The 13,927-nt window shown below is 44.5% G+C and overlaps 1 long non-coding RNA gene and 1 pseudogene across 1 annotated transcript; both read right to left on the bottom strand.

Moving 5' to 3' along the window:
* Positions 1–20: 20 nt before the first annotated feature.
* Positions 21–1,027, bottom strand: LOC119896064 (annotated as a pseudogene).
* Positions 1,028–1,361: 334 nt separating this feature from the next.
* Positions 1,362–11,778, bottom strand: LOC119896074. Its single transcript, XR_005443164.1, has 4 exons — positions 11,569–11,778; positions 10,382–10,501; positions 3,997–4,217; positions 1,362–1,420 (listed from the first exon to the last, which is right to left on the bottom strand). It is a non-coding gene; the product is annotated as an uncharacterized LOC119896074 (long non-coding RNA).
* Between the last annotated feature and the right edge of the window lie 2,149 nt (positions 11,779–13,927).

Raw genomic sequence — 13,927 nt, 5'->3', positions numbered from 1 at the left:
TCATGTCCCTCATCGTACTTCTGCTTCTTCCTCTTTATCTGAACCAGCAGGAAGTGTGAGTACAGGTCAGTCAGGGTCTTGGGCAGCTCTCCTCTCTGCTCTGTAGTCAACATGTGCTCCAGAACTGTAGCAGTGATCCAGCAGAAGACTGGGATTAGACACATGATGTGGAGGCTCCTGGAGGACTTGATGTGTGAGATGATTCTGCTGGACAGCTCTTCATCACTGACTCTCCTCCTGAAGTACTCCTCCTTCTGGGCGTCAGTGAAGCCTCGTACTTCTGTTACCCTGCCAACACACGAAGGAGGGATCTGATTGGCCGCCGCAGGTCTGGAAGTTATCCAGACGAGAGCCGAGGGAAGCAGATTCCCCTCGATGAGGTTTGTCAGCAGCAGGTTGACTGATGACTTCTGTGTGACATCAGACACAACCTCACTGTTGTGGAAATCCAATGAAAGTCTGCTTTCATCCAGGCCGTCAAAGATGAACAACAGTTTCCAGACGGCGAGCTTCTCTGCTGGGACCTTCTGTAATGTTGGATGGAAAACATGGAGCAGCGTGAGGAGACTGTGCCGCTCATCTTTGATCAAGTTCAGCTCCCTGAACGAGAGCAGAACCAGCAGACCGACATCTTGGTTTTCCGAGCCCTCTGCCCAGTCCAGAGTGAACTTCTGCACCGAGAAGGTTTTTCCAACGCCAGCGACGCCGTTGGTCAGAACCACTCTGATGGCTCCTGTTGGCCAGGTAAGGCTTTAAAGATGTCCTGGCACCTGATTGGAGTGTCATGGAGGGTCTTCTTCTTGGAAGCTGTCTCAAGCTGCCTCACCTCATGCTGGGTATTAACCTCTTCACTCTGTCCCTCTGTGATGTAGAGCTCAGTGTAGATCCTGTTGAGGAGGGTTCCACTTCCTGTTTCATCACTTCCTTCAGTCACACGTTCACATCTCCTCCTCAGACTGATCTTATGTTCATCTAAAACCTCCTGCAGACTGCCATCCACTGTCACAGAAGAAAGAATCATTAGTAGGAATTATTCATTAGCACCAACATAAAAACAACCAATAAGAAAAATGAATCCTATTGAAAATGTTTCTGATTGGCTGAGACAGCAACATTTTAAATGCTGCGAGGCAAAGAAAGAATCCTGTTTTCAGACATGAGGACATCAGCAGACAGATGGACAGTCTTACTTTGTACAGAGCTGCTCTGACTGGCTGTCTGCAGTCCAGCTCTGGTTCTTTCTCCACACTGGGGACAGGAGGAGTGTCCTGATGAAGCAGACTGGTCCCAGTATGAGGTGATGCACCGTCTGCAGAACCAGTGTCCACAGCTGGTAGAGACTGGATCCTTCAGGACGTCCTGACACAAAGCACAGCAGGACGGCTGCTCCTCCACAGAAACATGACTCCTCTTCCTCTCTCTGTGAAGACATGTTGTCATGGTTTTGGCTTTGAGGGTTATTATTTCCTGTTTTATTTTGTTAACTGCTTCCTCTACTGTCTTTGTGTTTCCTGTTTTTCCTCTCATCTGGTTTCAGTACGTTTCTCCTTGAATTCAGCTTTCAGTCTGTGATGAAGATGATTGCTGCACCTTCCATCAGCAAATAGTTATTGATGTGCAATTGTTTACATGTTCACTTTTTAAAACAGTAATCTATTTTATTAACATACATCATTTAGGAAAAGGTTTTATTGCTCACATACATACCAGCTTTCAATATCGGCCTGTTCTTAATTTAGTTTATACAGTAAAGGGGTCTACTCTCAAAATTGAAATATCGGCTCCTAAATCGGCTCCTTTTCACTTTAATATCGGCATCAGCCCCCAAAAACCCATATTGGTCGGGCTCTACTGACAATTCACCAGCCTGTCAGTTTCTTGCCCCAGTTGACATTGTTGAGTAAGAATGTACCATTTACTCAATGTATCATCTATTAGTATGTTATGCCTTATGTTTTTCAGACATTTGTATAAGCACGTAACATCCCTAGGTAGATCTGTGTTAAACTGAACTCTGAGGTGCTGCTATACCCTCCGTATAAGACCAAATTTGACAGGCCAAGAAAGATGAACCTCTCATAAGTGTTCAGTGGAATGTGTATAATAGGGATGGGTCAAAAAGGGCATGCAAATAAAAGCATATGCACCTGAGATTTATTGTAGGACTTAGATACTACTCAGTGGGAAAGCAGAAAAGATCGTGTACCCAGATATTATATAATTTCTGGGCCCCATATCTATGACAGAAGGTATGCGGATGGGGACATAGATCTCCATACCTGTGACAGATATTATGGTTACGGAGACATAGATCATTTTTTTAAAAACAGGGCCTATAAATTTGGAAGCTACTGGTAGATGACCAGAGACGCTCTTAAGGGGGCCCAAACTCTGGGAAGTGCCTGACCCGAGAGTTTACTGGTGTCTTATAACACATAAAGGTCTTAAAAATTTTACGACTACGAAATAGTACCCTCAGAAAATGTGTTTATACAGTTAACTGACAATAAAGATGACTTAATGTTTTTAAGGAGAATAGAAGATTATAGAGGAACGGGGTTTTTAAGACGAAGTCGTAAAAGAAAACATCAAAGAAGAGATTTACACCAGTAGAACTAATTAATGGCTACATTAAATTGAAAAATAGGCAGGTATCTCGCAGGGGCCCCACCTCCCTGGGGAGAGCCCAGAGCTTTATAATGAGAAGCGCCACACCATGTTTTCAGTGTGCCTTACCGGTCTGATAAGGCTTGCTCGGGTTTTGTCTTGCTTTAACAATAAACTCTATTGCATCGATCTCTGACCGACTCCAGTAACTTCTTTCGAACTCCAAGTGTTATCTACCAGCAATACTTGTTAAGTATTGAGGACCGATCTGGACTTCCAGCGGGCCTGAGTCTAGCGTTTTGTCCCTCTACATTATTAAATCTCTGAACAGCACATACTATGCCTCCGTTGTCTGCATTTGGGCCCAATCTCCTGTGTTCCTACTCCTCTATTAGCAGTCACTGTGGGATACATTTATTTAGAACTAAAATGATATGTTGCGTGTTGTTGAAAATATCCAGATTTGGCCGACACTGTGCAGAAGCTCAGATGGCCACAGAGAACAATAAAAGTGTTTCTGTTTTCTGTTTGAATTCAGCTTTCAGTCAGTAATGAAGATGATTGATCCTTATTTCAGCTGTCCTGATTTCAGAAACACTAATTAACTGCATTTCCTGTCTGACTGTCTTATTAAACATTTAGTGATCTGCCTGTAGCTTGTTATTAACACAAACTCAACACTTCCTGCAGCTCCTTCACAATAAAAGCCTCCATCAAAGAGAGCTGATTACGTCCTTCACTGTTTTACAATCACTCTGGCAGCTTAGCTTGAGTTAGCTAGCTTTGAACTGAGCTTAAACACACAGCATGTAACAGCGAGTCCACACGGAGCCTTGTTTGTATGTCATTTTGTTTCCTGTCACACTCTACTGTCAACTATCACATGAAAACAATTCAAAGAATCTAAAAAAGAGAAGTGGTCCAAATCTCCATGGGAACATTTTCTGCCCTTTTTCCATCCACTGCTAACTTTTCCATCAGAGCTGCCCGTGGACGTTTGTTCTTCACCTTTAGGAACAATATATGGTGGAGAGAATCTGAGCTCAAAGCTCCACAATTATGATCTGAAGTGATTCAAGATGCATCTGGTGGATCAGAACAGCTGATCTGAGGAAGAGCCAAACAGCTCAGTGTTTAGAGGACAAATAGGAGAAAATGACCCATTTGAAGCAGATTCTTTCAGATTCTGAATCGTTCTAAATCTTTACAGTGACGTCAACGTGAGAAAAAATATAGGAAGATTTTCTTGAAGTGTAAATTCTGAAATGGAGCTTCAGGTGTTCCATCTTAGTTTGAAACAGTATCTGCACTAACAGTTCTTTTAGCACAACATTTTGTCTTCATCCTCATCTTCCTTCAGGTCAGTTTACAGTAAAAACAGTCTCTTACTTTGTGTCTGAGGGTCCAGGTTCAGGACTGAAGTCTGGAGGAATTCCTCCTTTGGACCAGTCACTCTTCATAGACAGACAGCTGGATCCTGCAGACTCTGCTCTGTCCTCCTCTTCCATCTTCTGGACTTCAGTTCAGGTGTTTTGTTGTTCCAGCACAGCTGATGTGTTACTGCGTTCCAGCTGAGCATCAACAAACAGCTCAGCCTGTTTCCCTATAGGCTGTATGTAAGTACAAACACATTAAACACCATAAGGACACAAAGCAGTCAACATGAACATCTGGACCATTTACTGACGTCTGTAGTGTTTTGAACAGGCATCGACACAGTTACCTACATGATCACTCTCATAGTCCTCACTTTGACCTAATGAGCAGGTTAGAGAGATCCCTGTGAATCAACGTGCAGGAGAGCGATGTACAAACTACATTCAGAAGCAGATTTCTACAGAAATATGCATTAGGTAGATAAACAAAGTGATCTGAACGGATTTCCTGGTTAGCAGGTCAGAGATCCTCAAGCCACGCCTGCCACACATCTGATCAGCTGTTACTTCAGCCACCACTTAAACTGTCACACTGGCTCACCGGGACTTCCAGTGTTTCCGCTTTATTTATTCAGCAGCCGCGCAACGCTAAAAAGATTTTACATGATTATTAATTTCAACCCAGCAAGAAATAGCCGTCATTTCACTGTCTGGATTAACTATAGACCTGATTCAGTCTGGCTATGAGTAACCCACTTCTAGACACAATCACCTTAAATTTGGTTACAAGACATTTTTGCCAAAATGACTTGCAAGGTTTATGATATTCCATCATGTAAGCAAAGTCAACAGTGATTAAAAGGCTTTGGTTTCATTTCTTTCACATGTTCTATGTGTAGCCAGGATTTAGCTTCTGGTCAAACCGGCTGTTTGTAGCCCACTTTTAGTCAAAATGGTAGTTTTTGCCCAGGCAGCGCGTGAGATGGTCGATATCCCATATATATAATATACATAAAAAATCCCCCTCCCAGCCCTTGCGGGGTGGTATGTGTAATCTTCAAGATCGGGTCCTCTACCAGAGGCCTGGGAGTTTGAGGGTACTGCTCAGTATCTTAGCTGTTCCTAGGACTGCACTCTTCTGGACAGAGACCTCTGATGTTTTACCTGGAATCTGCTGTAGCCACTCTCCCAGTTTGGGGGTCACAGCCCCCAGTGCTCCGATTACCACTCTCATCTTTTCTAGCTCCTATTTCAGCCCTTGGTATTTCTCAAGCTTCTTGTGTTCCTTCTTCTTGATGTTGCTGTCTCTTGGGATTGCCACATCTATCACTGCAGCCTTCTTCAGCTGTTTGTCGATCAACACGATGTCTGGTTGGTCAGCCATCACCAGTTTGTCAGTCTGGATCTTGAAGTCCCACAGGATCTTAGCTCGGTCATGCTCAACTATCTTAGGAGGTGTCTTCCATTTTGACCTTGGGACTTCCAGTCCATACTCATGGCAGATGTTCCTGTACACTATGACAGCTACCTGGTTATGGCGTTCCATGTACGCACTTCCTGCCTGCATCCTGCTGTTATGTGCTGGACTGTCTCAGGGGCCTCCTTGCACAGTCTGCACCTGGGGTCCTGCCTGGTGTGGTAGACCCCAGCCTCTATTGATCTTGTACTGAGTGCCTGTTCTTGTGCCGCCATGATTAGTGCTTCTGTGCTGTCCTTCAGTCCAGCCTTTTCCAGCCACTGGTAGGATTTCGTGAAATCAGCCACTTCTTGTATTTGACTGTGGTACATGTCGTGCAGCGGCTTGTCCCTCCATGAAGGTGTTTCATCTTCCTTTTCCTCACCTTCGGGTTTCTGCTGCCTGAGGTATTCACTAATCCCTTCATCTTTGGGGGCCATCTTCCTGATGTACTCCTGGATCTTCGTCGTTTCATCATGGACAGTGGCCTTGACACTCACTAGCCCTCGGCCTCCCTCGCTACGCTTGGTGTACAGTCTCAGGGTGCTGGATTTGGGGTGAAACCCTCCATGCATTGTGAGGAGCTTTCTTGTCTTGATGTCAGTAGCCTCTATCTCCTCCTTTGGCCAGTTTATTATACCAGCAGGGTATCTGATGACTGGCAGGGCGGATGTGTTGATGGCTCGGATATTGTTTTTCCCATTTAGCTGACTTTTCAGGACCTGCCTCACTCTCTGAAGGTATTTGGCTATGGCGGATTTCCTTGCTGCCTCCTCGTGGTTTCTGTTAGCCTGTGGCACCCCAAGGTATTTTAGCTGTCCTGAACATCTGCAATGTGGCCTTCTGGTAGTTCAATCCCCTCGTTTCTGATCATCTTCCCTATTTTTGATACCATGCGACCACACTTGTCCAGTCTGAACGACCAATGTCATTGCTGTAGATCCTGGTAGTGTGGATCAGTGAGTCGATGTCTCGCTCATTTCTGGCATACAGCTTGATGTCATCCATGTAGAGGAGGTGACTGATAGTTGTTCCACTTCGGAACCGGTATCCATAGCCATTCTTTGTGATGATCTGGCTGAGGGGGTTCAGGCCAATGCAGAACAGCAGCGGGGATAGTGCATCGCCTTGGTATATGCCGCACTTGATGGTGACTTGTGCGATTGGCTTTGAGTTGGCTTCCAGACTTGTTTTCCACAGCCCCACTGAGTTTTTGATGAAGGCTATTAGTGTCCTGTTGATCTTGTACATTTCCAAGCATTCCAGTATCCATGTATGTGGCATTGAGTTGTAGGGTTTCTTGTAGTCAATCCAGGCGGTGCACATTTTGGTCTGCCTGGTCTTGCAGTCTCGAGTGACTGCTCTATCAACCAGTAGCTGGTGCTTGGCTCCCCTGGTATTACTACCCATTCCCTTCTGGGCCCTGTCCATGTATTGAGCCATGTGCCTACTCATCTTAGCCGCTATGATGCCTGAAAGGAGCTTCCATGTTGTGCAGTGGCAGGTTATTTGCCGATAGTTGGATGGGATTGTTCCCTTCTGGGGATCATTCATGATCAGGACTGTCCGTCCTTGTGTTAACCATTCTGGGTGGGTCCCATCCATCAGCAGTTGGTTCATTTTTGCTGCCAGGCGTTCATGGAGTGCAGTTAGTTTCTTCAGCCAGTAGGTGTGGATCATGTCAGGGCCTGGTGCTGTCCAGCTCTTCATACCTGCCACTCTTTCTTGGATGTCTGCGGTTTTGCAGGTTCTGGGAGATTGCTGTGATCTGTTCTTAGATCCACTAGCCACTGAGCATTGGTGTTGTGGGATGCCTCTTTCTCCCATATGTTCTTCCAGAACTGTTTAATCTCAGCCCTGGGTGGATCTGATCTTGTGTAATCATTTACATTTACTCATTTGGCAGAAGCTTTTATCCAAAGCGATTTGAGGAACAAATCACCCTGCCACTGAGAGTACACTTTGGATGGTTCGGTGGAGAACATCCGGTTTATTCTCCTGGCTTCTGCTTCTCCCTTGTATCTCTTTAGGCGGGTAGCCAGAGCGGTCAGTCTTTGTTTGACAGTCTCCAGAGCCTCCGGTATCGACAGCTTGTTGTATTTCTTAGGTAGCCCCTTCCTTGCACATTTCTGTAGCTCTGAGAGCTGACTAACCTCTCTTCGTGTTGCCTTGACCTTGACCTCTAGCCTTCTTCTCCATGGGGGGTAATGCTATTTGTGGCTTGTGGTGTTCTTATAGCCAAGCATCGCTAGGATCACTGTTGCTGTGGCGTACATCAGCTCATTGGTCTTGGTTATGGCTTTAGTAGGGATAGTATGTGGTGCTGCATTCACATCTTCTAGCAGACTTTCAGAGGGTACTTTGTCACTTAGCCTTGGCAATCTTGGTCATACTTGGGGGTCCAGCTTGGTTATGATCTTCAATCGTAGTAAGTCAGTCGCCCTTATGTTGAGTGATTCGGTACCGTAAGGGCTTGTTGATATTGGGGCTTGGGACCCAATCTCTGAATGTGGGGATGATGACGATAACATCTCCCCGCTGATCTGTCGTCCTGGCTCCCCCTTGCCGTAGCATGTTTGTTGTACCTCATCAATCTCTAGTTATGATAGGAGCTGCCGTTTGCGGATGTTAGAACACTGAGCTAGAAGTTGTTTCTTTGTCAGTATTGAAGCATCCATATATCCCATAGTCTCTCCCTCTTACTGGGATTGCTTGTATAGTAGCATTGCATCAGATCCATGTTTTCTGCTCTAGTCCATGAATGTCTTGTTCCCTAGCACCTGATGCCAGTATGGTTCTTTATTGTATTATATATATGTATATATATATATCTTTTAGCCCAGCCGGTGAAATCGAGGTGGTCTAATTTTAACGGCTTGGCTACAGCCCTGTTTCAGATCACAGATAAGTAACGTTACAGCCACAATAGTGTTAAAACTGGTTACATGTAGATTTCACCCACGCAGATTGTGACATCATATAATCAAATACAAGTAAACGTTTGAAACAATTAAATAATTTTTATTTTCGCTGTCACACAACGTTCACTACAGTAACTTTCATTTTAATTAAAACAAAATGCAATTATGATTTTTAACCTCTAGATGGCGGCTGTAGCCCTACTGAGACATGATTACTGGTAACGCCAGACTTGAAAGTTAGAAGACATCAGTATTGCCAGATCTCCCAATGAACATATCTGCCATACTGAATTTTAAAATGAGAGAGTTAGCCCACATTTAGCCTTGTTTCAGCCTAGATGTCAGAGCTGTGTTTGGACAGCTATTAGATATCTTTGAAATGCTAAAGTGCTTGCTGGGAATTAGCGCTAATAATAATTTTCACTCACACACTGTGCCAGCACGGTAAAACTCAGCCCCCAAAGCTTGGCCAGTTTCCTCATTCTTCAAAGGACTCTATGTGACAGGTGCTGTTATATGAGCAGCAGAGCTCCTGTAAGGAATCGGGAGGTGCGTAGCGAGTGTTTGATTGTCCGAGCAGCAGAAAGTGACGGTGAATACGAGGGCAGGAAAGTTTACTGCCAGCACGGTGTCAGTTACAGTGTGTCAGGAAATAAATGCTTCAGCTTCTCAAGACCTGAAAAGTCTGTTGTTTCCCAAACTGCTGGAAAAGTGAAGTCCCTCCCCCCTTCAGACTGAGCAGGAAAGCCAGTGAAGGACTGGCCATCGAGAGTACCGGAAGAATTCCTGCTGGGCCGCCTTCCTTAGACTTGTATGTTTTTACTAATAATAAAAGACTTTACGGGTGGGGCTGAAAAGTTCAGAGACAAAAGAGTCAAAGGTCATAACTGAAATGCAAGTAAATGTAAGTGACTCATTCCGTAGTAGTAGTACTAGTACCAGGGCCACAGAGGCTGAGACCGGGAAGAGGAAGAGGCCACAGCCCTGTTCGATGGTGAAAGAGTAGACAGAGAGGATAGTGAAGCCAGAGATAGAGCAACTGAACGGTAGATATGTGTCTAAATGTGTTAATACAACATGTTATCAGAATCTGTCAGTGAAATGCAAATTCTGAAGGTAAAGAAGGATGGTGATGGTATACATAAGACGCTAGCCTTTGGTGTGGGAGACCTGGGTTCAATTCCTACTGTGAGACATCCACCATTGTGTCCCTGAGCAAGACACTTAACCCCTCGTTGCTCCAGAGGCGTGCGACCTCTGACATGTATAGTAATTGTAAGTCGCTTTGGATAAAAGCGTCAGCCAAATGAATAAATGTAAAGAGCCGGTTCAAACCGGCTGGTGGAAAAACGTTAATCTGATGCTTAATGTTAGTAAAGCTCTGAATGTCTACATTTCACTGTCCTGTGGGGATTTTGAGGGAAATAAATCACCTCAGTGATTTACTGTCTCGTCATTTTATTTAGCTAAAATAAGCATTTTCATTTGATTCTGATTGTTTTTGTCTCGTCATTCTACACTATAAATGTTTTAGACATTTACAAATTTTAATTAGCTAATTTCAGTTAATGTCTCTACAGCCATTGGTTGCAAACAGTAGCCTATACATATTATAAAACCAATCAATCCCTCTCAAAGTCATATTCTGTGTGGGAGAATGTGTCTTCAGTGATTTGCTAGATATGATGCTCGTCGACGAGGCTCCTCCCACTAGACAACAGATTGAAACTCATCAACAGTCTGGTGGAAAAGTCACTATGTGTTCTGTAGAGGTTTCTAACAGTGTGCAGCGTTTGTGTTTGTGTTCTGCAGCCTTTTTAAAGTAGTACTGCCGTAGTGACCAATGGCTGTGACGCTGCTGGGTGGTTTATTAGAGGCTGCTCCTGTTTGGACGTGCGTGCATTAGCAGGGCGGCCGTGGTGGAGTATACGGGGCCACAGCGAACAGTCTTTTGGCTGCTCTGTAACTTAACATTAGCTCCATTTCTAAGAAGAAACAAGCTGCATTTCATTCCTACTGACCTGTCCAGTGTTGAGAACATCAGGTACAAACTTAGACTGCACTGGTGTAGCCTCCAGCTCTGTCCTGGACTGACTGCTACATCACAACAGTTCAGTTATTTTTCAGATGAGTCTGAAAAACTGGTTGAAAGAGAAAGGACAGTGGTGACCGTCAAATGAAACGTAATTTACAGAGGGGAGGGGGTTCTCATGTTGCCTACGTTTTATTTTCATTTCTACAGATAAATGTCAAAAGCTGTAAATGAAAACCCAAAAGGCAAACGTGAACACTCCTATGTCTAATGACTGAGCTCAGATGAACAGTTTTCCTGCCGGTAGAAGGTGCTGAGGTCCAAACCTGCTTTGGTGCTGTGCCATGAATGTAAAATCACTGTGGAGAGCATCAGAACTAACTCACTTCCTTACCCCAAATCTAATGGTTGGAGTTCCTCCCCAGTGAACTTCTTTAGCAAGTCTAGTCTGAAGCTTTTGTCCTCTGGGTCAGTAGATCAGAGTTTGACTTTATTAATCATAGAAACTTTGTAATGATTAATTTTCTTCATTTAACAGTTTAAAGATTTTAATATCATGTGTTTGATTTGATTTTCCCTGAATGTGTTCTTTGCTTCTGCATATTTAAAAACCCAGAGACAGGGAGGGACTTAATAGAGCTGAATGTGTGTGACAGATCCAGACAGATCCAGTTAGCAGCTGTTAAAGGTTCAGCAGAAAGTAAAGCTGCCTGTCCATCAGGAAACTCTGGAAACCACAGAGAGCTGAGGCAGAGCAGCTGGAGAACCTGAGGATTTTAAGACACCGTTCCAGTGTTTCCTTTGTAGACAGCAGGACGCAGCGAGGCGGCTGACTTCCGCTGTTACAGAGCAACTGGCAACTAGCCCCACTTCTTTTTTACTGGCCCTGGACCATGTGGACCCTGCTGAAGCTACGGGGAAATCCTGGCATTTGAAGCTATTCTGATGGGCATTGGACACAGCAGCTGCTCAGACATGTTGTTCTGGGCTTTTCTATTCAGATGGAGAGCATGCGCACTATGCTCAAAGAGTTTTTCTCTTCGCTTCTGCTGCTCCAGCTCCATCCTAGAGGAAACACTGACTTCACTCTGATTTCTTTCCTCTACAGTCCACAGGGAGAAAACTGCCTCAGAGACTCTGACAGGAAAAGAATGTAAATGTTGGATTAACACTCACCCTGCCTCAGCCTTCAGTTTTCCTCCTCCTGCTTTGTCGATTCAAAATTACTTTCACTTTCAGGTTCTCTTCCTGTTCTCAGTGTTGCTCTTCCCTGTTTACAGGAAACTGTGTCTGTGTGTCATGATGGGCCCCAAACTCACGATCTAAGTGCACAGCTTGAAGCATGTGGCGCAGGTGCGTTTGAGCGTGTCCAAATCTAACGTTAGAAAAAATGGTTAGTGCGCATGGTTCAAAAGGTACTTAGTCTGTGAATTAGTCATGGGTGTGTTTTGTGCGTAACATGCAATAAACCAATCAGAGTCATCTCCCATTCCCTTTTAAAGCCAGGTACTCTTGTACCTTGGCGCATTGCTGTTCTAATGGCAGATGAATGGCGCATTATAAAAAGCATCAGCTGACTGATTGACTCACAGCAGAGGGGGGATATGGACAGAAGTGTGGACGTCTCTGATCATGAAGCCTGATGTTCCTTATTAGAAACTCTGATGAACCGCTCGTGGCTCACATCTCTCTCTCTTCCACTGGTTTCTTTATTCTGGCTTTTATTGATGTAGGAGTGTTTTCTTTAACCATTTCCTTTCATGGTCAGAGAGGCTGCTGTCAGTCATTTCAAACGTTTCCATGTGCAGTAAAGTCACAGCAAATATCGTGGTGCATTTAAGCAGCAAAACTAAAAGCTGTAGTTCTAAAGTTGCCATGACAGGACAGAGGAAACTCTCCAGAGGAAACAGGATTCAACTTTTAGCTTCTGAAATCATTGAGACGCTCTGATGGAGCTCAGGATTGATCAGGAGGACGGCTGCTTTACTCCAAACACTTTCACTGGATGAACCTGGACTGTGTGTGAGACCTTCAGGATGTGGAGAAGAACACAGAACATGAATTAACATTAGATCCTGTCGGCGTGTCGGGAGATTTGAATCATCAATGAATTTGTAAATGCTCACAGCGTCTCTCTTCAGAGCATCTTCGGAATAATGCGGCCCTAAAAGAACAGAAACTATTTGCCTGACCACACCTCACACATCACACCTCAACACTCCACTGCTATTTAAACAACACTGGAAATGATTGCTGTCAGTTTACAGCAAGATCTGAACAGAATGAACCTTCTTTTTAAATCCAGCTTTACTGTTAATACAAACCAAAATCTGACGCTTTTTAACGCAACTAGAACGTCTTCCTAAAGTACAGCACTTTACTGCTAATCAACCAACAAGCACCTTAGGTAACGGGATCACGCAGTATGTGTTGCATTGTGGGAAAAGCCATTTGAGTGTTTTCTGCATCATTTAAATCAGACTGTTCAGCTGGATTCAGGCTGATTTTTGACATGTTTCTCTGACATTACAGATGCACCAAACTATTTGACCTCTGCACTGCTGATCAGAGGAAGTACTTGCCTGTTCATCACATGACACGATAGATTTCAGACGCCTCAAACACTGAAACAGGCGACTGTCAGGTGACCTGGTGAAAGGAGCTTTTCTTTCTTGCTTCACAATCTTCCAGCTGCAGTTTGCTGCTTATTGAAGCACAGCAGTCAAGTCTGTTTGGCTTGCACTGATGTTTTCTTGTCAGATCTGTGAACATGGGTCTAGCACCTCAGTGGCCTGAGTGAGACATGAAGATTCACAGCAATAGAGCTCATTTAGTGCTGCGCTGTTGTATGCCTGATTGCAAAAGGAGCTTTCAGAAATGTGCAGGTCTGACAGCACATATATAGCCTCCAGAAATCAGAAGGAATGTGTGATTGAGCCCAGAGCGAGTGTGTCAGTGGATCTGACGTGCCATGTTGTTGTTTGTCAGGCGCTTGGTTGGAATAAACCCTGAGAGAGGCACCGAGGCCGGACGGGCCAAAGTCTTCTCAAAGAAAACTGGAAAAGTCAGCAACAAAGAGACGACAACAGTCAGTCCACATGGATCCACTCTGCTGAGGAGACTCATGGACTTTGAGTGGGACTTCATTTAAGATGCTGAGCTTACTCCATCCCATTCCTCACATAGATTTCTCCCAATCCTCTAATTCTTTCTCCCTCTCAGTCTCCCCTCCTGGTCCCTTCCTCTTTCTGAAAGTCTGAATCCCTCTTCCATTATCTCCCTCTGATAATTCTTTTCTTTTTCCTCCTGACGTCTCTTATTCTCACACCTTGTGTTCTTTCTGTCCTCCTCTCTGTGTTCTTTGTGTTCTGCTTCCAGCTGTTTGAATGTTCCTGGATCTTTATGTTCATGCTCCACATTATAAGAAGAGGAAATGAGGAGCCCACACACTGATTTAGGATGTGAGAAGTTGCACTGAAAGATCTTTTGGATCTCATCTCTCTGTCTCTCAGTGGGCTGCCAAACCTGGACTGAG

The sequence above is a fragment of the Micropterus salmoides genome, unplaced genomic scaffold (assembly GCF_014851395.1).
Source record: "Micropterus salmoides isolate LMB-PRFRI ecotype aquatic unplaced genomic scaffold, ASM1485139v1 Ms_hic_scaffold_9, whole genome shotgun sequence".
In the NCBI taxonomy this organism is placed as follows: Eukaryota; Metazoa; Chordata; class Actinopteri; order Centrarchiformes; family Centrarchidae; genus Micropterus; species Micropterus salmoides.
Note: the sequence above shows the minus strand (reverse complement) of the source record. Positions and strands in the feature narration are given on the sequence as shown.